Genomic DNA, 27,147 nt, shown 5'->3' on the forward strand with positions numbered 1-27,147 from the left:
CAGACACTACCTCACAGTAAAAGGCTGGTAAACAATTTTCTGAGCAAATGGTCCGAAGAAACAAGCTGGAGTAGACATTCTAATATCGAATAAAATCGACTTTCAACTAAAAGTTATCAAAAAAGATAAGGAAGGATACTTTATATTCATCAAAGGAAAAATCCACCAAGATGAACTCTCAACCTTAAACGTCTGTGCTCTAAATGCAAGGGCACCTACATTTATAAAAGAAACCTTACTAAAGCTCAAAGCGTACATATTGCACCTCACAAAATAATAGTAGAAGATTTCAACACTCCACTCTCATCAATGAACAGATGATGGAAACAGAAATTAAATAGAAACATAGAGAAACTAACAGAAGTTATGAACCAAATGGACTTAACAGGCATTTATAGAACATTCATCCTAAAGCAAAAGGATATACCTTCTTCTCAGCACCTCATAGTACCTTCTCCAAAACTGACCATATAATTGTTCACAAAACAACCCTCAACAAGAAGATAGAAATAATCATATGCTTCCTAGCAGACTACAGATGATCTTCAATAACAACAAAAACAACAGAAAGCCCACATAGATATGAAAATTGAACTACACTGTACTTAATGATAAGTTGGTCAAGGAAGAAATAAGGAAAGAAATTAAAGATGTTTTAGAATTTAATGAAAATGAAGGCACAACATACTCTAAGTTATGGGACACAATGAAAGCAGTGCTAAGAGGAAAACTCACAGCTCTTAGGGCCTGCAAAAAGAAACAGGAGAAAGTATACATCAGCAGCTTGACAGCACACCCAAAAGCTCTAGAACAAAAAGAAGCAAATACACCCAAGAGGAGTAAAAGGCAGGAAATTATCAAACTCAGGGCTGAAGTCAACCAAATAGAAACAAAAAGGACACTATAAAGAATCAATAAAACCAGGAGCTGGTTCTTTGAGAAAATCAACAAGATAAATAAACCTGTAGCCAGACTAACAAGAAGGCACAGAAAGTGTGTCCAAATTAACAAAATCAGAAATGAACAGGGAGACAAAACAACAGAATTTGAGGAAATTAAAAAAAATCATCAGATCCTACTACAAAAGCCTATATTCAACAAAACTGGAAAATCTGGATGAAATGGACAATTTTCTAGACAAATATCAGGTACCAAAGTTAAATAAGGAACAGATAAACCATCTAAACAATCTTATAACTCCTAAAGAAATAAAAGCATGTATTAAAAGTCTCCCAATCAAAGAAAGCCCAGGACCAGAAGAGTTTAGTGCAGAGTTCTATCAGACCTTCATAGAAGATCTCATACCAATACTCTTCAAACTATTCTACAAAATAGAAACAGAAGTAACACTACCCAATTTGTTCTTTGAAGCCACAGTTATGCATATACCTAAACCACACAAAGACCCCACAAAGAAAGAGAACCTCAGACCAATTTACCTCATAAATATTGGTGTAAAAATACTCAATAAAATTCTCATGAACTGAATCCAAGAAGACATCAAATCAATCACTCAATGTGGTCAAGTAGTCTTCATCCCAGGGATGCAAGGATAGTTCAATATAAGGAAATCCATGAATGTAATTCACTATATAAACAAAATCAAAGAAAAAATCATATGATTATTTCATTAGTTGCTGAGAAAGCATTTGACAAAATTCAATACCCTTTCATGTTGGAAAGATCAGGAATTCAAGGCCCATACCTAAACATAGTAAAAGCCATATACAGCAAATCAGTAGCCAACATTAAACTAAATGGAGAGAAACTTGAAGCAATCCCACTAAAATCAGGGACTAGACAAGGATGCCCACTCTCTCCCTACTTATTCAATATAGTTCTTCAAAGTTCTACCAGAGAAATCAAACAACAAAAGGAGATCAAGTGGATAAACCATTGAAAAGGAAGAAGTCAAAATATCACTATTTGCAGATGATATGATAGTATACATTAGTGACCCCAGGAATTCCACCATTGAACTCCTACAGCTGATAGAAAAACCCCGACAAGTGGCTAGATATAAGGTTAACTCAAACAAATCAATAACCTTCCTCTACTCAAAGGAAAAACGGGCTGAGAAAGAAATTAGGAAAATGACACCCTTCACAATAGCTACAAATAATATAAAATACCTTGGTGTTACTCTAATCAAGCAAGAGAAAGATCCCTATGACAAGAACTTCAAGGCTCTGAAGAAAGAAATTGAAACTCTCAGAAGATGAAAAGATCTCCTATGCTCATGAATTGGCAGGATTAATATACTGAAAATGCACATCTTGTCAAAAAGAGTCTACAGATTCAATGCAATCCCCATCTAAATTCCAATTCAATTCTTCGTAGAATTAGTAAAAGCAAATTGTAATTTATTTGAAATAACAAGAAACTTAGGATAACAAAAACTATTCTCAACAATAAAAGAACTTCTGGGGGAAATCATCACCCTCGACCTCAATATGTATTTCAGAGCAATTGTGATAAAAATCTGTATTGGTACAGAGACAGGCTGTTAGATCAATGGAATTGAATTGAATACCCAGAAATGAACCCACACATCTCTGGTCACTTGACCTTTGACAAAGGTGCTAAAACTATCCAATGGAAAAAAGACAGCATTTTTAACAAATGGTACTTGTTCAACTGGAGGTCAGCATGTAGAAGAATGCAAACTGACACATTCTTATCTCCCTTTACAAAGCTCAAATCTAAGTGGATCAAAGGCCTCCACATAAAACCAGATACACTGAAACTAATAGAAGCAAATGTGGTAAAGAGCCTCAAACACATAGGCACAGGGTAAAATTTCCTGAACAGAATACCAATGGCTTATCCTCTAAGATCAAGAACTGACAAATGGGACCCCATAAAATTTTTAAGTTTCTGTCAATAGGACAAAATGGCAACCAACAGGTTGGGAAAAGGTCTTTACCAATCCTACATCTGATAGAGGGCTAATATCTGATTATATACAAAGAACTCAAGAGGTTAGACTCCAGAAAATCAAATAATCCTATTAAAAATGGGATACAGAGCTACACAAAAAATTTCTCAACTGAGGAATAGCAAATGTTTGAGAAGCACCTAAAGAAATGTTCAATATCTTTAGTCATCAGGGAAATGCAAATCAAAACAACCCTGAGATTCTACCTCACACCAATCAGAATGGCTAAAAGCAAAAACTCATGTGACAACAGGTGCTGGTGAGGATGTGGAGAAATAGGAACACACCTCCATTGTTAATGGGATTGCAAACTGGTACAACCACTCTAGAAATCAATCTGGAGGTTCCTCAGAAAATTGGACATTGAACTACCTGAGGACCCAGCTATACCACTCCTGGGCATAAACCCAAAAGATGCTCCAACAGATAACAAGGACACATGCTCCACTGTGTACATAGCAGTCTTATTCATAGTAACCAGAAGCTGGAAAGAACCCAGATGTCCTTCAACAGAGGAATGGATACAGAAAATATGTTACAGTTATACAATGGAGTACTACTCAGCTATTAAAAACAATGACTACATAAAATTCTTAAGGAAATGGATGGAATTAGAAAATATCATCCCGAGTGAAGTGAAAAAAAAAAACCACTCACACATGGCATGCACTCACTGATAAGTGGAAATTAGCCCAAAACCCTGGGAATACTCCACTCCCACCCAATTCACAGATCATATGAAGCCCAAGACGAGGTAAGATCAAAATGTGGATTCTTCATTCCTTCTTAGAAGAGAGAACAAATCTCACGGGAGGAAATACGGGGACAAAGAGTGGAGCAAGGACTAAAAAAGGCATCCAGGGACTGTCCCACATGGGAATCCATCCCATATGCAGCCACCAAACCTGGTCACTATTGTTGATGCTAAGAAGTGCTTGTTGACAGGAGACAGGTATGGGTGTCTCCTGAGAGAATCTGTCAGAACCTTACCAATACAGATGAGGATGGTTGCAGGTAACCATTGGACTGAACAAGGGGACCCCAGTGGAGGAGTTAGAGAAAAGACTGAAGGAGTGGAAAGGGTTTGCAACACCATAGGAAGAATGAAATATCAACTAAGCAGACCACACCAGAGCTCCCAGAGACTACCAACCAACGAGTACACATGGAGGGACCCATGTCTCCAGCCACATATGTAGCAGAGGATGGCATTGTTCAGCATCAGTAGGAGGAAAAGTCTTTGGTCCTGTGATCCCCAGTGTAAGGCAATGCCAGGGCATTGAGGTTGGAGTGGGTGGGTGAGAGGGGGAGCATCCTCGCAGAAACAGTGCTATGGGAAGGAGGTTTGTAGAGGGGGAAGGGTGTAACATTTGAAATGTCAATACATAAAATCTCCAAGAAACTTAAATTTTTTTAAAAAAAAAAGTCTATAGGATCCTGGGGTTTACTCAAAGGTCTATGGTGAGGATCAGACATGAGATTAAGAAGAGGTTTGGAGAACTGGAAAAGGGGAGACAGAGAATTGAAAATGTTCATGAAGATGCAGACTGTGGAAGTTTGTGTAAGTGTGTGGCAGTGTATGGTCAATGATCTATTTGAGGTTCAGCAGAGTGTAGAACTTATGTCTGTATTTTGTCTGTCTGGGACCTGGCCAGCTGTCACTGCATAATAAACAGAAGGGTTCCTTTCCTTTAGTTATCTATTGTGCTCAGCTCCGTCACTACACCTATACACTTGGACACTCCCACAGTGACTACAGAGCCTTGGGCCTACGTGAACCTTGTCAAAGAGTAATGAAACAACTATGGCCCCAAATCAGGTAGAACTGAGACTTAAAATTAAAAAAATGATAGCAGGAACAGAAGAAAGAGTAGTGGTTGGAAATTGGAGCTGCAGAGAAAAGACAAAACTATAGGAAGCAGGAATTTTTACAGCAGGGGTGAAGTTTCCAATGCCTTCAGCAGCCACATAAATGTTGAAAGCAATGAACGATTCAAAGTGCACAATTAGGGGCAGGACAGTAAGTCATGAAGTAGAGAAATGGGTACACTTTAGGCTGGGGAGATAACTCAATTGATAAATGAAAGCATGAGGTCTGGTATTTAATTTCCAGGACCCATGTTAACAATTGGAAATGGTGGTGCTAGTTTCCAATCCTCACTTTGGGAAGGCAGAGACAAGCTAGCCAACTTAGCCTGGATTTCAGGTCCTAGGTCACAGTGAGAGATCACATCTCGAAAAACAATTGGATGGTTCATTTCCCAAGGAAGCAGATCTAAGTCTGACAACTACATGTACCAGTAAACACATGCTCTTGCTGTCTTACTGGCACCAGTATAGCTTCTCAAACTCAATTTGAAAGAAGTTGCCCACAAAGGCAGGCCCTGTGTCCCTGGTACGTAATTTTGTGGGTGCTGGCTTTTGAAGAAGTCAACCAGGATCAGGAAGATGACAGCTGCCAGCAGCAGAGTTTGAGTGCTTCCCACAAGGAGGCCACCAGGGAACCCACGGAGGTGACCATGATTTGCACCCTAGCAGGTTCCTCTTTTCCAAGAGTAGGGGACAGTGGGTACTCTTTAGTAAGGCTACCTTGGGTTTTCCAAACTTCTTCCCCACCCATTCCTGTCCCTTTATGCTCCTCCTAAGCCCTGATGTGCCTCAATGCTGGGTGAAACGACCTGTTATTGATTTCTGAAAGCAATCAATCCATAAACAGCTGGAGAAAAAGCAAGTAGTTGCTAATGTCCTTGGTGGGGAGAGGAATGTTTTAGACACACAAGAAACTCTTAGGCTTACAATTTCCATGCTCAGATCCAGTTATCAAGTTGCTATTTCCCAGTTACCCTCTCACTCCGTGATTAACCTGACTGCTAAGCAAACATCCATGCTGAATTTTTCAAGGCATTAAGCTCTTTACATAGGCTCTGTACATCTCAGGTTTATGGGGATTACATAAGTTATGCAGAAGTTTTTTTTTTATCAATTAAATGTTTTCTTTGACGATTTCTTACATAAAAACATACACATGGACTACTCTCACTCTCACCTGCTTTTCTCTCTTTTCCACTCACTCGAACTTCCTGTCTTATCTTTAGATGTCTTTATTGTGTTCAACTTATTTAATTTTGTGACCCACTGAGTTCCAAAAGAGTTGTTCATGTGACTATGAGTACATACATTTCTAGGAGAGCCTAAAGGGATCACTAGTATGCTTATATTTGAAATCTATGACTACCCTAGGCCCAGAATTTGTACTTAGTAGTTCAACATAGATAGGTAAGGCTGCACAGTTCCCCTTCTCCTCACTGCCATGACTCCAAAATTCTCCCTTCCTGAAGCCAAATATTGACTTTTGATAACCAATAAGCTATAGTACCATTTACCCTATTATGTGTGCATTATCTTGTGTACTTATACCTTATGATAATACATTCTTCTCTCAAGGCACTTTGCACATTTTCAACTTATTAACCCCTCCCTGTCCTGACATTACATTCAGTTTAAACGTAATCATACAATAACTATAGTTTATTAACTTTTTATAAATTGTTAAAGTTAACTAAATCATACAAGTTAATTATCAGTTACCTCTTATTTAATAGGTTTATTATCATACTTGAAGTCACAAATAATTAAATAGTAAGTTTATTTAATAGTAAGCTTTATTTAGACTCCTGTAAATATGTTTTCAAGGTTAAATCTAAAATCAGGTATACTTTATTAATAGTACCCCTCAAACTCCTCAAAGACCTGCTGATTTTAGGCTTAACCTTGAAACAAATTTGCTCCTTTCAAGATTCTTTGTTCCTTACTCCCCCTTCTATTCCTTTGCTGGAAGGATGTCCTCTCCAGAATTGCCATAATTTTGCCTTTTTATCCAAATTCCAATACTCTGTCCCCTTAAGCAGCCTCTGCCTAAGCTCCAACCTCATCATGTCTATGCCACACATCCCCATGCTGAAGACTCCCAGAGTAACAGTCAACAATCTTAATCGAATCTTCCACCAAGTCTGGGACCTTCACTTCCTTAACTGTTATCTCTTTACACCCTTAAGTCTCTAACCCTTAGACCATCTTCTCCATTATACCTGACAATCACACTCCCTTTTCAGTCCTAAAGACCCTTTTCTCTCAATACTACTAGACATCCACTTCTAAGACCGTTTTGTATCCAGATAAATGAATCTTGACACTCAACAATACCAACAATTGACCAAAACTGTCCTGCTCTGGGAACTAAGAAACAGTCCCCCTCTTTTTGGCCAGGCACTCCTACAGACCTGGCCTGCTCTCCCCTTTTTCCTCCCACCTTCTTCAACATATAAATAGCCTCCTCCTTTGGACTCTATCCCTCTTTGATAGTTAACCTGATTCCGCAATTTCCATAGTCTACCTGACCTTACCTTCCAAAGCTCATCTTTCCTCTCCCCAAGTTACCTATCTTAGATTGTCTCTCATACCAACTCATAAACACCTCACTTTAAACCACCTTGTCTATCTTTGCTCCTTATCTCTGACTGCATAGTCAATTTCCTCCATTCATAGATCCCTAAATACTCACTCCTGATACATCCCTTCTACCAAACCACTTCTAGACCTGCTCCTTTCCCTCATTCTCAAACAATTCCTTAAACTTAAATCATTCTACCCTCTGCCCTATATCCTCTATACTCTTTCCAAAAACTCTCAAAGACCTCCTAACCCATCTTTCTCAAAGACAAAAGATCCTTAAGCTACCACTGCCTAAGTTTTTATATGAATGGAAGCTCCTTCCTGTTGGAAGATCACATCAGACTGACCCTTCCATTTTCAATGTTCATCCTCACCCTCTGGTTCCTGTTCCTTCAAGATCACTCATTCCTCACACATCTCATCTCTCCACTCACACTCTGTCCAAATGATCACCATACATCCATGCCAACTGAAAGTCCTAAATCCATTAACAGTCCAGACATCCTTTGATGTCAAACACTCTGAACATATCCTGATACATGACATATCTAAATCTAAGTCATCTGACATGTTCACACCCTCTCATGGCAAACCCTCACTTAGGTCCAGGAAATCCAACAATCTCCTAAACTCCACTGATAACTCCTTTAATGCTGTATTTGCACCTTTCTTCAATATCCTCTGTTAGTCACAATCCCTCTTTCTGCAGATAGCACAAGTGGGAATGCCCTTCCTCCTCCATTGACCACTTATCCCCTTGACCAATCAAGTTCCCCTTTGGGAACCAAAGCCAGCTTCTCTCAACTTTTCCAGTCCCCAAAACTTTATTGCAGACTGTCCATCTTACTCATTTCCAATAACAAAATCCACCCAAACAACCCCCCCAAAAAACTATTCTGATGCAACAAAAGACCCTGAAATTGTATTTTGCCCAGCACAAACAGACCCTGCATTTAGATAACAGTTGTTCCTCAATTATCCTTATACTGACAATCTAAAAATTCCCAGTTAGAAAATGATTATATAACTTCTATGTTATTTATGATTTAGATAGTTTTTAGTTTAGCATTTTCTCTGATTCTGACTCATATAAGTACTTTGTTTATACAAAGAATCATCATTTTCTATACCTTTCACATGATAAAATACGTTATTGGGGACACAAGTGATTTGCTCAGAGAGCATCAGAATAGTAATTGTCTTGGAACTGTATTTAAATTTTTCAGTCTCCATCCTTTCATTTTTCATCCTGTCCCTTCCCATGTAAACATGTTCCAGTGGCTCAATAGTACATGTCAGTTCTTCTAGTTCTCCATTCTCTTTCTCTCTCTGACACCACAGTCTAGGGACAGCACAGATGCAGTGACTGACTGGGGAAAGGATGAGGCTCATTCTGAACTTCAGGCTCAGTTTCTCATTGGTTGGGGGCTTGAAGGTCAATTTTTGCATAAGAGAAGTAAAGAAAATGAACAACTCAGACCTCACCAACTGTTCTCCAAGGCAAGCTCTCTTTCCTGTGGGATGAAACAGAAGGTGAATCATTTTATCTGCTGGTATCTCCAGACACGTATCTCAAGCATCTCTTCCAAGCTCTGAGTTGACCCTAAGTTTTGTGTTCAAATGCTTATTTATGTCTGTCATCTTCCTAAGTTCCTGAGAGTACAGAATCTGGAAGTCCAAAGATACAAGTCAGATGCCTTTATGGGCAGATAGCTGTTGATCAGAGCAGGACGTAGGATGGTAAAAGTTGGAGTCCAACCGTGACTAAGAAAGCCAGCTTTCAAAACTCAGTTAACACACACCCCTGATAGAATAGACCAAGGTTCAGCAGCAAAATTATCAATGATATTCTACACATAAAGGGAAATATAAACAGGTATGTCAGCAAAGTGAACCTAAAGTAAAGGTCATTTTTTCCTTAGTTACTCAGTGTTTAGTTGCCTCACTAACACTGGAGAAGCTCCTCAGACATACAGACAAAAGAACCTAATGTTTTTATGCCAGGAGACAATAACCTCAAGGTCCCCTGGGATATTGTCATTTCAGGAGTTGGAGGGGAAATTTGTCCTAATCACGTTCACAGATCCTCCTTGTTAGTAGAGGTTAGGGAGAAGGACAGGGCTTATGAAAATCAAAGATCAAACCTATTAATTACTCTTCACTAATGATCGATTGCCAGGGGAAAAGTGAACTCCCTGCACAACTTGATCTCTTTATAGGAGAAAAAGTATTAATTATTAAGTATTTCAAGCTCCTGCCCTTCATTTTCAGAAACGTATTTTCTAGCAGTTGGTGGGCCCAAGTTTTTGTGGGAATTTAGACCTTTCCCACAATAAGCTAATAAGATGCAACAAATATCACTGTCATTTAAATTTTATTCGATCATTAATTCAAATTGCCATGCACCCATGATCTTATAAAGTCTAAAGAAATCAGAAAGAAATGCAGTCTCTATTGTACAAGCAGGAGGGTCCACATATGCTTCCAAGCAAAGCAACTGTTAGGTAAGGCCTTTGACATTTTCCCATAGACTCAACCATAGAAGGTGTTATTAAGACAACTACTTTTCAGTAATGATTTCTTCCTTTAAAAGAAATATGATGCCCAGGTATATGACATTATTATGTGCGCTTAGGTCTTCCCTGCAATACCTACTTGCAGCTGAGACACAAGGGCACAGTTTTTAAATTGTCAAGGCCACATTTAAAAATGTTATATTTTTTTACATCTAAGTTACTCTTTGATCTTTCAAGTAAAATGTATCAGAGTATAGACAAAGATAAGACCATTCCTCTGACTTTACTCTTTTACAGGGCTCTGGTAGATGATCGAGTCAGCTGCACCATTGCATTTTATCTTAATAAGCAAGGTTTCTATTAATCACAAAGTTAAGAAATTTTCATTTTTAACTTTGTCTCCAGATGTTGTACATGGAGTTATGAGAGCAGAAATAGAAATGGCAACTTCTTAACTTAAATTGACTTATAAGAAGGTTCTCAGACTTTCATCCCAAGTAATAGCCTCCTCCATGGTGCACATGTCTGCACTTGTGGTAGACAGCGGTTACAAAGAAATCAATCTTGATGACATCTATTACTGAGCTTGCTAACTGCTCTTTGGATGACATTTTTTGCCTGTTCTGCTCCTCTAAGAAGGGTAAGACTGCCTCAACTTTTCCTTAAAGTCTCTCAGTAAAAATTATAATAACACAAACTTTCATACTTTTTGTATGCTATAGTTGCTGCCTCACTCCCGTAGCATGCAGCCTCATAGAATCATACAGAATCATACAGCATCATACTCCAGAATCATACAGCCTCACCAATTGACTGTCTTCTGTTCTGGATTTTTGTTATCAGTTAAGTTTTATCCTGCCCAGCCACACTTAGGATACCCTCCTCCAGGGCACTCTGCCTGCAGCCCTTGTCTCCATTTTTTTCTTTTTGTCATGTCAAAGAAGTTAGAGTAGCCTCTGCCCCTAAACCCATACCAGCATCTAATGTGACCTCTGAGATAGGAGAATTAAGGTCTAGCAGTTAGATAGATCCCTGACAGAAAGACAGACAAAGGAGCCACAAATAGATAATAAAGATGACAAACTCTGTTGTCTCTTTCTGAACTGAGACAGAGGCATGGCAGTTCTCTATGAAGGCCTGGGTAGCTTCTACTCCCTCTAGCTACACTTTCACTCTCTGCAGGCTTCCAGGTCCTGTCAGGTGAGATTAGCAGGGCATTTGAAACACTAATTGTAGGCAAGACAATTTACTCATCTCACCTGGCCAATCCTAAATTAAGGGAAGAAAACTCCACTACTCCATTCCAGTTACAAAAGGCCCTTATACTTCTACCTCTTTTAAAGAAGACAGACTTCATTTTCCCCAGTCTCCGCTTTTCTTTGAAGAATACCTTCTCTCAGTGCAAGTTCAGTGTTCTTATATGGATTCCCCTGAACATAATGGCAGAAATGATTTTATGCCAACTCCAAAGCTGCCTTTTAACATTTCTTTTTAATAATGATATTAAGTAATACTACAAAATTGCCCACAAATACATCCTGCCTTATTGAGCTCTACTTTTCCTAGATTGTTAAAGATATAAAATTGATTTTTATAGGCAAAGCTGTCTAGTAACCATGTGTCACAATAACACTGTGCCATAATTTGTGCCTGTGTGTCCCATGAGTGGTTAACATATCTCCACTCTTTTCATTGTTATCCAGTTACAAGTCTATGTTGACCACTTGGATGTCAACTTAAAAGAAGTTAGGATTTAGGAAGAAGAAATCTAACTTGAGAAAATAATCCCACCAATGTCACTGGTTGGCATTTCTTCTACATATTCTTAGCAAGTAATTGACAAAACTAGGGCTGTTCAGTTTCGAAATTATTATCTAAATTAGAGAATAGGTCTTATATTAGGAACCAAAATTCTTTGTTCCTTTCCAAACTGCTTATGTCATGTGTTTTGTTGCATGATAGAAAGACCTGGTTAAATTTATACTTGGCTCATCTTCATAACACAAAAGACACTTATTAATTGTCTCATTACTAAAATGAGAAAAATGGGTTTTAGCAACATTCTTTCCAGGTCTAACTCCTGTAAACCAGTGATTTTATCTCTTAATGTGGAAGGAGGGTCTGGCTTATCATAAACTGTCCTCTGTTTAGGTTATAAATAGAGACTGCAAGTTTCATGAATTTCTTTGCAGTTTGTCCTGAAAATTCAGAGGTAATAAACTCATGTCTGCTTATATTTGTCAAGAGAAAAACATCTGCACTTTATTATTCCAGGCATGTTGCCTCTAGAAAGTCTAGAGAAAGTTTGGAGAAAAGTAGATATGGTCCAAAGGTAGAAAATCCAGACAGCTATTTCCATGATACTAACTCTGGATATTTTAGGTTTCTATCTTCTTCTCAATATTACTGATCCTTACTCTTGCCTGGGAAAATGGCAAGAGTATGAGAACGAGTTGATGATAACAAGACAGAACTGGCCACCATTTTTGCTAGATTATAGGCACTGGAAATTTGATTCTATTTCAATCGAAGACAGGTAATTTTCTTCCCTTTTGACATGGAGCTGACACTGTGGTTTGTCTAGGCTTTCAGAATGCAGTGCAAATTATTGTGTGACAGTATCCAATCTGGGGGAGTTTATCACCATTATATGAAGAAAGATCTGGTTGGTTGGAGGGAAAGAGATAATGTGAGAACTACGTTGTTGTTCTAAGAATAGATCAGCAGTCAACTTGGTGATTCCCTACTTTTTGTCTTGTAACATTTTTGAGACTGTTATAGACTATGGGGACTTTTGAAGTTGGAATAAATGTATTTTTATTATGCTATATTTAGGTGTGGTCCCCATAGACTTATATTTGAACAAGTGTATTGGGTCCAGGAAGTTGAATGTGATGGTTTTCATACACTTGGCATATAGGAAGCGGCACTATCAGTAAGTGTGGACATGTTAGAATAGGTATGACTTTGTTAGAGGAGGTATGTCACTATGTAGGAGGCTTTGAGGTTTTCTAGTGGTCAATCTTTACCCAGTGCAGAAGAAAGTCTCTTCCTGGTTAGCTTTAGATCAGGATGTATGACTCTCAGATAATCCATCATCATATCTGCCTGCATTCTACCATGCTACCCATCATATGATAATGAACTGAAGCTCTGAAACTGTAAGCCATCCCCAATTAAATAATTGACTTTATAAGAGTTTCTTTGGTCATGGTGTCTCTTTACAGCAATGACACTCTAACTAAGACAGGTATTATGTTTTAACAAGATTTTCAAAGTGTTGTTAAGGCCTATAATAATTGCCAACTTCTAAGAAAATCAAAACATGATCTACTTCACCAGGAATCATTTAAAATTACTGTCTTGTGTATTTTTTGTGTTAAGTAAGAAGCCCTACCTCCTAGCTTCATCTAATTTCATTATTAACACTCAGTTCTATTTCTGAGTAGTAGGCAGGAGAACATAACTTTAAAATAACTTGGGACACTGAAAATATCTATAAATATGGTAGGTGATCCACCTTTAATTTAAACTGATAAGAGTCAGAGTTGGGTCTCCACCCCATATTTTAGGAAATAAAGCCAGAGAGAAATAAAAGTAATATGATGTAGTCCCTGTTGAAGAAATACTAGAAATTAGCAATAGTGAGAAGAACATATAGGCAGGGCCACACGGAGAAGATACAATTACAGCAGAGGACTGCAAGGAGAAGAGGAGAGAAGAGCTAAGGAGGAGATTACAACTCTTTCTTTCTCATCACAACTCACCCATTGAGAATGGCAGAAAGGATTCTCTCTTCTTAAACTGTCCATTCTCCAAAAAAAAAATGATCGGGATTAAACACTTCTGGGGTGGCCCACACTGTGGGGTCAAATTGGTCAGGACCATGGTTCCCTACAGAAGGCAACAAAGTGTAAGAGCTTGATGTCTAGAACACACTCGAGTGGGAGTGGCTCTCAACCTCCCATGCTGGAGACTCTTCACATCCTAAATATTTTCACACTGACCAAGCCTATTCTTAACTGTCATTTGCACTATCCATATATTATTTCCTTTTAATACATGGCACATCGCAGTCATTGATTGTAATTTCCTCATAGAAATTGTTATCAGCATTTCATTCACTACTGTAATACAGAAGACAACTGCTTAAAAGGAAGAGGTTAGTATGCGTGTGTCTAGAAACTGACCTGTAAGCATCCAAGGAAAGATATTGAGTCCTGTTGCTTATAATGGTCAGGTTTATGGTACCATAATCTCTACTTCTCTATTTTTCCCATACAGTGTTAAAGAGACCACATGTAACCAGACCACAGTTAGTAGGAAATGTATTGCTATATCAGAAGGCACTCTTGTTCAGGCAAGTACATGTATGACCCATCTATGAGACTTTTCCTCCTGATGTTTTGTCACTGAAAAGCCTGGGCCATTCTTTCTCACTTCCTTTTTAGTGTAGCCTTCTATACTGTTCTCCCAAACTCAAATAATCACCTATCAGGTTTGTTCTGCTCCTCACTCCTCATTTGCATCATACGCAAAAAACCAGAACATTATCTCTTGGGAAATCCTTATGACTTATGAGCAGATATTCCATGTTCTAGGTCTCCTCCAATCCCAAACCAAGGTTTTAAGGTATTTTTAAGGAATTTTTGGCATGATTTATAAAAATTTTTAATTCTGAGTATTATATGATGCATACCTAATCTTACTTTATTTTCATCTGGATCCTATCGAATGAACAAAGACGCTTAAGCTATGAGTGGTTACGTAATAAGCTCACTTAATTGTAAACGCTATCACTGGAACCAGGCCTTTCTATTGTCAAGGACATAGCTTCCAGCCACTTTGATTTCTATATCCCCAGGATAGATGTTAGCATTGATATTAAAATCTATGGAAGGAATTTCACTAGATGCCTAGAATTAAGTAAATGTATACTGAAAATTCACTCAGCACCTGGCTAATCCAGAACTCAATTTATAGCCAGGAGCTTTTCAGTGACAAAGGGAAGACTGACAGAAGAGTCTGTTTCTCTGATTCTAAAGAGAAGGTGGCTACGCAGTGATGGGTAGATAAGCTTGTCTGGGTGTAAAGCAGAGGAATATTTCCAAGAAAAAAAATATATATATATATATATATATAATCTAGATTCTCAGAGACTGATCATAGACGGCAATGAGTGAAGCTTAAGTTATATGTCAGAGAATGGGAATGCTAGAAGCCAGGAGACATGGGTAGTAATGACATCAGGATTCAGTCTGTGAAGACAGAATTGAACAGGGATATGTGGAGCAAAATGGAAATAAAATCCTTTATTGTTGAATACAGAAAAGTACTATGGATAGATCATGGGAAAGTATGAATCCTTGGAACAGGCTTCATTCTGGATCCCATCTCTTGTTACTTTGAAGATGAGAACTCTTAAGTTTTCTAGGACTCAGCTTTCCAATCCAGGAAATGGAAATTGATGGTTACTCTGACTTTTTGTGATATTTTGGGTTATAAATAAAAACTGAAAATGTGCCCATGGGGATTATGATAGAAGCACTAGTCTTACTCTGGGGTTGGTCTATGAGCCTCAAATGTGCTTTATATATTAAATCCTGTCTTTTGAGGATTATGAAGAAATTCCTAAATTCAGCACAGCAGACCAAGACCTGCCCAAACAGATAATGTCTGACAACTAGGTGCTCACATTAGCACAGGACAATGATGAGATTGTCCAAGGGAAATGAAGCTAGGTTTTGCCTAAATATCTTTGATCAAAGAACTTTCTGTCACATATTCCAAAAATACATGTGAAAAGCATTTATATACATGAAGAGTTTATCAGATCTCTCTCTTCCCAATTGAAATTATTTCTTAGGACATGAGTATCTATCACCTTTAATGCTTAGGTTCTAAGGTTGAGGTCCAACATATATTGGGGTATTTGAAGCTGGGAATGCATAGTTACCTTTGGCAGGTGGAATCCATCAAAATTTGTGTCAACTGTCACTTCTCTGGCAACATTCAAGGGGAGGATGTTACCCATCCTTTGTACCTCATGGATGACAGCATTGGTGTAGGGCATGGAATCTCAGTCAGACAAGCTCACCTGCTTCTTTTGGCCAATCACTCTGTCAATCTCTGCCTGAACATTTTCTTAGAGAAATAGGAGTGCCCATTAAGTTTTATATTTTGACTTCAGGTTTCATCATGTTTTCACTTAAATTGCTAAATAGGTATTATGGTATGTCAATTAATTATTAGTCAAAATTTGGAAAAAACACAAATGTTCCATGAAATGAAAAGTATACCTATCATTGTTTGCTTAAATCTACCTAAACTATGAAGGAGAAAAAAGAAGGAATGGGACACTCTCACTCAATCAGTAGAGAGACTAAAGCAATGTGCAAACCATAGCAATAAAGGCACACTGGGAAATTGGTGGCAGTGGGTGAATGGGAAGAAACTCAGCGAACATCAGACTTAGCAGAGTATAAATTTGTGAGACATGCACAGTACTTTGTCTCAATATGACTCAGTAGTTAGTGTTGGTTCAAATTTATTTTAGGAATATTTAAGCACAGTAATTTGGAAAATGTTTTCTGTGGATATTTTACTCAATCCAATACAAACACACACACACACACACACACACACACGCACGCACACACACACAGCTTAAAACATAAGCACATTGAAACTGTTTATGCAGTACAAGTGATTGTACAGTTCAAGTGTTGTTTTCCATAAAAGTGGTTTCTATAGATTAACTAGGAAAACATGCCCATGATAAGAGTCATGGGGGGAAGGATTTAGTATATTTGCTAACACCTAAGTTTAATGTCACTTGTCACCGGGCTATAAACCATACCAGCTCCTAGCTCTCTGGGTGGAAAACAGGTTATAAAGCTTTCCTTTCGAGGAGACAATACAATGTGCTTAACATTTCTGGTGCCACTAGTGCTTATCTTAAGGAAGTAGTATCTGGGATGATTCTTCCAGATGGGGAAAACTTAAGATACTGTACTATTGGTTGAAAGAAAACAAGATGTTTTGAAATCAAAGCAAGAATAATGGCAGTGCCAAGACAGGACATATAATGTAGCCAAACTACATAAAGCATGGGCCAGGCTAGAAATCAAAGAGGTGACGTCATAAGATGTCACAGCAAGCCAGAGAATTTGTGCAATATTCAGGGGGAATTTTTGCCAATTCATGGCAAAGTAGGGAGGAGGAGGGGGAAGAAGAAGAAGAAGAAGAAGAAGAAGAAGAAGAAGAAGAAGAAGAAGAAGAAGAAGAAGAAGAAGAAGAAGAAGAAGAAGGAAGAACAAGAACAAGAAGAAGAAGAACAAGAAGAAGAAGAAGGTGTGTATACTAGGCCAACACTATCCTAACAAAACACAAAACATCTGGAGCATGTGCCAGATCCTAAGTTCACATTGCATTGCAGCTGTTCCAACTTTTTCCACTCCACCATTGCCATCCTCTGGTTTTATCTGAGACACAGTTTCCAGAAACATTTCACCTTGTCCAGGACAAAGCATATGCTCACCTTGGACTTCTGGGTAGACAGTCATGGAACAGAGCCCATCGAATTGTTGTGGAAGTTGTATGTGCTCCAGCCAAAAGGAGGTCCAAAGCTCTACTGATGAGGGTTTCTTCATGGAAACTTGTAGTCTTGTCTGGGTACTAGAAAAGACAATGTGTACACATTTATCCAGATGATTTGTTTGTCTCTACATAGAAGATTTCTACATGCAAGGAGAAATTAAGAGGACACAACCATAGGAAAAAATAATCCTCTGTATGACTTCACAAGGAAACACAGGTATCATATATGAGCTTCTTTCCCAAGTGCTAATAAGGTTTCCAGTACTCAAGTGAATGGAAACTAAGACTATAATATTCTTATAATGTCTGAGAAGACATTACAATATAGAGAATGTGATTTTGACAGACTTTGCTTTTGGTATCATATGTTAGTTACATGACCCAGGGAAAGTCATTTTACATTTCCATTCCTCAGATGGATGTTTTATAAAGTGGGAATAAAACACATTCATTGAGAAGACATTTTAAATTTTAAAAAGTTTTAAAACCACAAAGAAAGTTGTCAGCAACCCAATTATTTTTGCAAATATGTGAAATAATAAAGCTAATTACAAACAAAACCATCACTATACTAACTTTTATAGTTAAAACCTCTGTTTTCATCATTATTTCTTATCAAACCACATTATTTTTACTCTTCTTCTGAAAATTTTAATTTATTAATATAGTTTCTCATGTTACAAGCCTATATCTGAATACTATATAACCAGCATCATCTCCTTTGAGAAGACAATATATTCGTGGATTACTATGCTGGTAAGATGAAGAAAGAAAGGAGGGAAGAAGTCCACACTCTGTCCCCTGCAAAAGGAGGTGCATCTTGATTTACAGATGACAATGTTCATTCAATGCTATACTTTACTCAACAGCTCACTCAACTCAAAACAACATTGAGTTTGACTACATTCCTGGGTTCTGTATAGAGAGACTGCCCCACCTGTATAGAGAGACTGGAATGAGGGATCCATTCCATATAGAGACCTCAACCTCAGACAATATTAATGAAGCCAAGAAGTGCATGCTCACAGGAGCCTGATATAGCTGTCTCCTGAGAGGCTCTACCAGAGCCTGACAAATACAGAGGTGGATGCTAGCAGCCAACCATTGAACTGAGAACAGAGTCCCCAGTCCCCTTGGGCCTGCCAAGGCTGGACCTCCATTGTAGGGGTATGTCAGGGTAGGGAGGTTGGAGGGAGTGGATGGGTGGGTGAGGGAGCATCCTCATAGAAGCAGGGGGAGGGGGATGGGATAGTGGGTTTCTGAAGGGGAAACTGGGAAATGAGATAGCATTTAAAATGTAAATTAAAAAATATCCAATAAAAGAAGAAAAAAGAAGAAGAGATGGTAGTAATAAGGAGAAAAGAGGAATGTAAAAATTCATCTAAACTTTAAAGGGTAAATCCTAGCATTCAGCTCAGTAGAAACTGAGGTATTCAAGATAATTAGTTTTGGGAATGACTTGAAATAAAATAGGATTCTCAAGGTTAATTCGTACTTTTGATTTTTGTATAGTTCTTCAGATGTGAACAAGAGATGGGGGATGAACAATGAAAAGGTAATATTTTGGCATTTTTCAAGAATGTAAGTCAAATGTAATTCAACCCTTACTTTTCTTTCTTGAGTTGATGGCACTACATGTTGTAAAATATTGGCCTTATGTTTTCTCATCTCATATAGATGAAATAAGAACTAAATAAGCAAAATTAAAACACCTACATCCTAATCTATAGAATATGTCCACATTATCTAATTCATCAAAAGAGATGTTTATATATGTACTTAATATGAGATTTTTAAGTTAGAAGACATAATTTAGCTAAGTAGCCCAGTGTAATCCTAAGACTGCAAAAAGAAGGGGGGGGGAAGCTCAGAGTAGGGAGAAGTGGAGGACAGTTGAAAAGAAAGATCAGTCTAAGCATGGAGGTTGAAGAAGCATCTGCAAGTTTAGGTATAGTGGACAAGAGGTCCTTGTGTACACAGATGTATAGGAATAATGGTTTTTTTTTACATTGTGTTAAGTTTACTCTTGTGTTATTCAAATGCTGATTTCTCTGCTCTTGTATCTTGTTCCAACATGGTATTGTAATACTTATCCAAGAATCTTCTGTCTCAAGTTCATTTAAACAGTTCTTAGCATTCATGCACTGTCTTGTCAATAATTGCTGATCACCCAATGACTGTGTAGAATAGAGAGTAGGCCAGGATATCTACCAGTTAGAGGAAGGAGAGAGGGAAGAGTGGGAGATTCAGAGGATGGAGGATTTGGAGTCATAAGGAAGGGATCTAGAGACAGATTCTGGAAATACATCTTAAGCAAAACAAACCAGATTAGTAATAACATGCAAGTATCATGGGATGGGATTGGAAGGTAGTCAGACTAGCATAGAAAGTAAAGATAGATCATTTAATTCCTCAGGTATTCAGGTGCAGTTTTAAATAAATCTTGATTTCTCTGTGCAGTTAATGGGGGACTGGCACAATGTAAAGAAATACAGCTGCCAGATTAATTTACTGTCACATTTATATTAAAGAAAATTCATTTACACAGATGAGTATTGGAGAAGCCAGGAATGCTAAACACGCACACTTGCTGCTTCAAAGGATGGGGGTGCCTACTTGTCTTCCTCCCAGAACTAGGCGTGGATGAAGTTTACAACCAAGTGATCCTTTGCTATCTGTAGGACAAGATATCCCCAGAATCCCCCCCCCCAAAATTTATGATTTGTTTATCCCATGCCCTTTTTCCTAAATTCTGAGCATTGCTTTTCAGCTCATTAAACCCATCCTGATGAGAGTTGTCATTGATAATTTGCAACTAAATGACTTCTATATTATCTCAGGCCAGGCCAATCCTTTCTCCTGTAGTCAACATGTTACCTCAGCCATTCTCCCTAGGCCCTAAATCTTTAAGACTCTCTTTGAGTCAATAGCTCCTATCTTCGTGGAAGTCAGATATACTATTTCTATGTACTATAGACTATTGTACAGATATCCTATGGACTATTGTAAAGAATTTCAATGTAAACATGTTTTACGTTTTGTTAAAACTGGTCTGTCTTTGTCAGAAAAATTTTCCCCAAAGTTGTGCTGTGCTTAAATATGGCTAAAATAAATGACTTGGTGTCACACTCTAGAAGTTTGAATCAATCCTGGCTAAGTGAAGCTGAACTAACATTCATTCTTACCTCACCTGGACTGCTCTCTTGCAGGCTATAAAGTCTGCATGGAACCCCTAGCTATTGTCCAACATGGGGTATACGAACTATCAATGAACCATTATATATATATATATATATATATATATATATATATGTACACACACACACACATATATATGGGATTTAGGAAACTTAAGCCTATTGTTTATCCACCTTTTGGTTAAGAACAAGTGTAGGAAACTTGGACCTTTAGCCCAAACAGCTATGACCATAAATGAGACAGTGGGATTCAAATGGGAGCTTCTCAGTCCTCTAGGAAAAAGCATTTTCTACAATCACTGAAGTAATTCTTATTTCTTATTATCTAATGGAGCAAAATATTCAGAGACACAATCCTATAAATTTGTACATGCCACTGTAAAATTTTATCCATGCTTTCCTAAACATGGAAGATATTGAAAGTTGGAAACATGTAGAAGGCAATGTAAAAACAACCCAAGGAAAAGATCAAATCCCTTTCAATTATTTTGCAATCTGGATTGTGGTAATGTAAAGGTTAGACCCACCCCAGGAAGACCATAAAAAGGAAGATGTTCAGATGTTCCATACACATCTCAGCTGGGGACCAGTGCTCTCACATTTAAGGAGACTGATTTAGATAGTCTACTTCGCCTTTCAAACACTACAAATTTATATCCATGTACAACATATATGTCTTCTCATCATTCCAATTCAGAAATTGTCTATGCTACCCCACTTCAAAAGACTACTTATGGAAGATGAGGATATAATGAATTGAAAAATAATCATTCTAAAATTTAGATGTGTTTTAAAAGCTAGAGGAGCTCTAAAAATTGACTTCCCAGAAAGTCTTCTAAAGAGGATAGCATGTACGCAGAGTGTTAATACACTGTAAATACAGAGAATGTTATTAAGTATTTTTGTTATTAAATGGCCAGTCTTCTGTAAGAAGATGACATAGGCATCATCTTCCTCACCTTTTGCATTTCCTTTAGGTAAGCATCAATGTAGTCTCTTGGTTCATCGGGGTTCCAGTCTTTCTAATGTTTCTCAATGATATGAGAAACAAACACTTTCAGTTTTTTCCAGTTTCTGAAAATTTTCTGATGTGGTCCAGGGAGGTATTTCATGATCCATGGAAAGGCATTGGGGAAATGAGACAATCATAGAGACACCATGGCATCAATTTCCATATTTTAAGTCTGTCTTTTCTCTTTTTGTTTCTTATAGTGAAGAAATGACAATTTCCTCTCTCAGCTCCAAAGTGAGCATTTTAGTTCCACCATGGAAAATAAACTGAGTCTCAAATCCCTTTTCTTTATCTTTCCTGCTTGCTCTCTGGCATATGCCACCACCTCTCCCACCCAGAGGCTGGCCCTGCAGTAGTTTTCTAGACTTAAGCCCATGGCCAGTCTGTAATCTATAGGGCTTCCAGAAGAAGAACGTGACATTTTAAACACATAGCCACTTCCCTGACTCTACACTACATTTCTATTCTACTCACATCAAGTCCAGTGACTTTCCACTGTAGGTTTTGCTGAGTTATTGCTTCAGTACCAGTCCTCTTCTTTCTGTCAGGATTATTCTCTATGATCCAACATCCTGTGTGATTGCATTATTTGAAGAATGTACATTTGTTGCAGAATGTACATTTGCAGCTATAGCTTGGTGCCCAGAAAGCTCTCCTATGAGATCTATATAACCCCCTGCTCCTGTCTTCATGAAGCCTCTTTTCAGTGCTCCCTCCTTGAAATACTGTCTTCCTGATGATCCTCCAAGTGACGACTGTCTTTTCAACCTCTTTCTATTTCCCCAGTCATGATTTTCCTCAGAGAATCACCAGGAACATGTGTGTTTGGAGGTAATTTTTATACTACCTTGTCCCTTTAATATGAAGTGATCCGCATATGAATAAGACAATATTTTTTTTGAAATGTGATAATTGAAAGGACTATCATGTGGAAAATTAATATTTAATTAATAAAATTATTTAACTTTATCTTATTAACCTAATCTCAGAGGGTTCCTGGAGGATAATGGAGGCTGAGGAACTCCAGTCATACAATGATAGTGGAACATTATATTTAAATGCTCTGGTAATCCTTCACCAGCGTGCACATAGGATGTTGTTTTATTTCATCTTTCTAAGATGGGTATGAATATTTACAGAGGTTAAATATGTTCAGTTGTCCATAAAATGCCTGGTGTTCTTGAGTATTCAAAGGAAAACATGTTTACTCTTCTCACCTTCTGACCTCTGCTCCTTTCCTAGAATTTCTTTCTTTGAGATACATACTCACAAGTCAGCTGAGTCACACACTAAACTCTCTTGAGTTCTCAGGCTCTGAATAAAATGGATGAAAGCAAATAGAATTGCTGCACTAGGAGCTACTGTGAGTAAGAGGGAAAACAGAGAATAACTTTGACAGTGCAATAATAATAATAATAATAACAACAACAACAATAACAATAGTATTGTTAATGTTTTCTTTTCTTGGATTAATACAGAACAGTTGGTCAGTTTTCTGTAGTGAATTACATAAAGGTATAAGAACAGATTTTTGAAGACTTAGTGTGATAGCAAGATAATATCTCAAGGCATTATAAAAAAACGTCTAAAATTAGAGCAAATGGAATGATCTAAAATGCAGTCAGTAAAGACAACGACAACAAAAACAACAATAACAACAACAAAATTCCATGGGAAATCAAAATCAGCATTCTAGCAGATTTTAATAAAAGTAAGATAAATAATTGTGTGAATAAAAATACAGTGATGATTAGATAAACTGATATGGAAACTTCAGTGTTTCAAACACATACATTTTAAATATAAAGTTGCTGCCCATGTGGCAGAGTAAAAAATTCAATGCATCTATCAATTCAAGTCAGGGAAAAGGGAGTCTTCTGTTTGCAGTAGATTGTGATTAATGCAGAGACCAACTGGACAAGGTGTAAACAATGATAAGAAAATAGGATGTTCAGCCCTAAAAAAGATACCCATATCACAACTTCTCCTCCCTGGGCTCAGGGATCATTGCAGCAGAGAAAGTAGGAAAGATGAGGTTGGGGATTTGGCTCAGTGGTAGAGCGCTTGCCTAGGAAGCACAAGGTCCTGGGTTCGGTCCCCAGCCCTGAAAAAAAAAAGTAGGAAAGATATAATAGGGGCAGAGATAGCAGATGATTCCATGGAAGCAGTGTCCCTCAGACACAAGAAGGCAACCGCATGTAGGAACTCACAGTGGTTGTGCTAGCTTGCCCAACACACACACACACACACACACACACACACACACACACACACACACACACACACACACCACACCTTTAAAAGTTCAATTTTCTTCTTTCCTCTTTGTCTTTTATGAAGCATATTTTATATTTACTTAATTTTTCAACCTTGATAGTTTTCTTGGTCTGCAGTTCTTTATGGGCTTCAAAATTTCTGCTTTGGCAAAACATTACAGTTGGGAGGAATATAGATAATATGTACTCCTATTTCATAAACTAACATGAGAACATAGACACATCAACAGGTGGCCCAATATCACAATTATTTTGATCAAGAGTATGGTCTAGAAACACTTTGACATAGATAATTTTTTTTTACCTCAAGCATCATGGGATGATAGTTTAATGCAGTAATATAATTATGAAAGTTTATGCTCAGTTATCAACTCTGGGGATTCTGACTAAGCTTCACTCTGCATCACCTCTGGACACTATACTTTAAAAGTCCCTCTCTAGCAGTTTTGAAGTAGTGTTCTGTGTGGGATACATCTTGAGGAACATTGTAAAAGAAGCCTGGGAACTCTTTCCTGCTCAAAATCAAAGTGTCAATATTTATTCTCTTGCTTCATACTAGAAAAATCATTTATATCTTGAGCACTTTGTGTTATATATGCCAAGTAATAATATTCCCATCTTTATATAGCATTCCAGGTTAATTTTCACAATAGTTAGGTTTACTAGGTAAAATAATCATGTCTTAATACAAGAGGTATGGCAGAAAAGTTATCTTTAACAATTAGTAGCAGGAAAAAATAAACCTAATCATAAGAAGTACTGGATCAAAAGGAATCAACTTAAGTAATATCGGCTGCAATAGTTTTAAGTATAAAAGGCACACCATTTGTGTTTGCTTTGTGTTTCATTTGAATATTAATTTCAATAAAATGAGCTCATCCTTGGAAATATATATTTCAATTAATGAATATCTTAAAACAAAAAGACTAACTGATTTTAGTATATACATATTTTATTAACCTTTGAGTGTTTCTTAGCAGGTAGAGTGTGGTGTGCACACTGAACCGACTATCACTGACACCTTGCAGGCATAAAAATGATAGGGAAGAATGCAAATTTAAAATAAACATTTTACAACGTGAAAAAGAAACATTTGATATAATATTCCCTCTTATAGAGAATATTAGAGTCTACAAAGTAATTTCAATAATTTGTATTGAATTCACATTTAAAAAAATTATATCTGGTAGGAGACAAGGCCCTGGGGTCATTAGAATAGGAGAGCTGTCCTTACCTCTTACCATCTATGGCACTTGAGAGACTGGATCCTGCACCTTGCCTGGGCAGCACAGTAGAGCTGATCTGGTAGTAATGATCAGGTGAGTGGTTCCCAATCATGTGACTATGGCAGAGGTGGCCTCGCAATTTTTTTTTAACCAGGACAGCAATGTGGATACAGGAGAGATACCCTCCCACATCCTTTCCCCTTGTCATCTACTGCAAGCAGGAAAAGTTTGTCCTGCCTTTTGTCTGCTGTGTGATATCACAGATGAAGAAGAGATATCCTCCTCCTCTCCTTTCTCCCTCATCACCTATGGCAGGCAGGAGAGCTGGCCATGGTCCTGAGAATGAGAGTACTGGCCACGTCCCTCATCTTTCTCTCTAAGAGAGTGCTCCCCCACCTGCTCACTGCCATATCTTGAAACACCGAAACTCTTCAACATGAGGTTGAAAACCTCTTCTTTCTTCCATCTTCCTTTCTGAGAATTGTAAACTCTTCTAATCTTCAATAATGTCTGTTGATATTCACTCTCTAGCTCTACCTTAAACTAAAACACCTTAAACACCACTGCTTTACTTTACAAATTTAAGATACTTCAAGCAGCACTGCCATAGTTGTCTTTATTATATTCTACTTACAATTCCTCATCGAAGCCAACAACACATGGCACTCCATCAAGAAGTGCAGGCAGCTTCCTTTAAAATTGCAACATTTCACAATGGAGTTTTTTTTTCCAATTCCTCTGCAGTTGTGGATGGCAAGGTACATGTAATATGCCATAAAAAATATGAAGTACACACTTCTCTGGTCAAGAAACCATTATTACCGATGGCTTTTTTTCTCACAGGTGTTACAAAGTGATTCGCGAAATTTTGCTCCAGGTGGGTAAAAAAATTTTTTGATTAAAGGCTGTCCCATTACAACCACCACTGATGATCTGCCCAACTCCAGACTAAATACATTCCCATATTTCTTTGCAAACTCAGAGTTGAGTGTGCCTGTGTTTGAGGATCCATGGATGTCAGGCATATACACAGTTAGTGGACTTATACTGAAGTTCTGTATGTTTTGTGAGGAGAGATGAAAATTATTCTGTGGAGAACTCCCATACAAATAAGTAAGTAAACAGAAAAAATGTAAACTTAAAGTGATTTCTTTTGTCCCAAGTTCTTTAAGAAACAATAGACCAGGTAAAATACACTAGACTAAAAGAACAAACAAAAACTCTACACACCAGAACAGTGTATCATGTTTACTAAACAGGTACTACTTTCAGGGTGCCAACATTGTAGAGGGAAGAAGAATGAGGTTATTGATTGGAAGAAGCAGAAGCTAAAGTGAATTTAACAGGTTCACAGAACAAGCTTTAGAGTCCTGTCCCCTGTTCTCCTTTCTGGACCCTTGGAATATCCCCAACCCTGCAGTTGTAGACTAATGTCAGGCACAGACAGGACACCCCCCAATCCCGGTCTTACCTTCTGAAGCACCAAGTGGCTTTGCTCAAAGTCTATTTGAAAGAAGTTGCCCACGAAGGGCAGATGCCATGGCCCTGGTTGGTAGTCTTTTGGGTGATGGCTTCTGAGGATGCCAACCAGGAACAGGAAGGTGAGAGCAGCCAGCAGCAGAGTCCTGAGAAGGAGCGCTGCCCAGGAGGAGGTCACCAAGGAGCTCAAAGAGGTAATCATATTTGGGATCCTAGCATACTCCTCTGTAGAAAAGAAAATGGGGAACAGTAGGCCCTCTAGGATGTGGCTACAGTGGGTATCCCCACCCCTTCTTGCTCCTTGATGCTCCTTGCAGCACAAGCCCTGCTATGGCTTGGTGTACTCACTGCTGGGTGAAGCAGCCTATTTATTTCTAGAGACTCCACATAGAGTTGGAATAAATCAAGCTGAGAAAAATTGTTTACTTCCTTATTAATAAATGTTTTGGATG

At 38.0% G+C, this 27,147-nt stretch overlaps 1 pseudogene; it reads right to left on the reverse strand.

Moving 5' to 3' along the window:
• Positions 1 to 8,452: 8,452 nt before the first annotated feature.
• On the reverse strand, positions 8,453 to 26,897 carry LOC116891981 (annotated as a pseudogene).
• Positions 26,898 to 27,147: the final 250 nt, after the last annotated feature.

This window comes from Rattus rattus, chromosome 1 (assembly GCF_011064425.1).
Source record: "Rattus rattus isolate New Zealand chromosome 1, Rrattus_CSIRO_v1, whole genome shotgun sequence".
NCBI classification, from domain to species: domain Eukaryota; kingdom Metazoa; phylum Chordata; class Mammalia; order Rodentia; family Muridae; genus Rattus; species Rattus rattus.